Raw genomic sequence first — 946 nt, 5'->3', positions numbered from 1 at the left:
AAGAAATCCACCAAATTTACCGAGTTCAAAGGGTTAAATACTGAAAGCTGTCTGAAAGCAGAAAAAAATACACACAGAGACAAATACACAACATACAACACACACATTAACATACAACACACACATAACATATAACACACATTAACACACAACACACACAACATACAACACACACATTAACATACAACACACACATAACATATAACACACACATAACATACAACACACACATAACATATAACACACATTAACACACAACACACACAACATACAACACACACATTAACATACAACACACACATAACATATAACACACACATAACATACAACACACACATTAACATACAACACACACATAACATACAACACACACATTAACATACAACACACACATAACATATAACACACACATAACATATAACACACACATAACATACAACACACACATAACATACAACACACACATAACATACAACACACACATTAACATATAACACACACATAACATACAACACACACATTAACATACAACACACACATAACATACAACACACACATTAACATACAACACACACATAACATATAACACACACATAACATATAACACACACATAACATACAACACACACATAACATACAACACACACATAACATATAACACACACATAACATATAACACACACATAACATACAACACACATAACATATAACACACACATAACATACAACACACACATAACATATAACACACATTAACACACAACACACACAACATACAACACACACAATGTACAATACACAACGTACAACACAACATACAACACACACACAACAAGTACTGAAGTACTGAAGTACTGAAGTTCAGAAGTACAGGAGTAAATGTACTTAGTTACTTTTCGCCGTTGCCTCTAACACAGTGATGTGAGGAGTCAGTGATCAGACGGAC

This window comes from Plectropomus leopardus, chromosome 9, assembly GCF_026936395.1.
Source record: "Plectropomus leopardus strain MGB_pleo_1.0 chromosome 9, ASM2693639v1, whole genome shotgun sequence".
In the NCBI taxonomy this organism is placed as follows: Eukaryota; Metazoa; Chordata; class Actinopteri; order Perciformes; family Serranidae; genus Plectropomus; species Plectropomus leopardus.
This window is presented reverse-complemented; position numbering follows the sequence as displayed.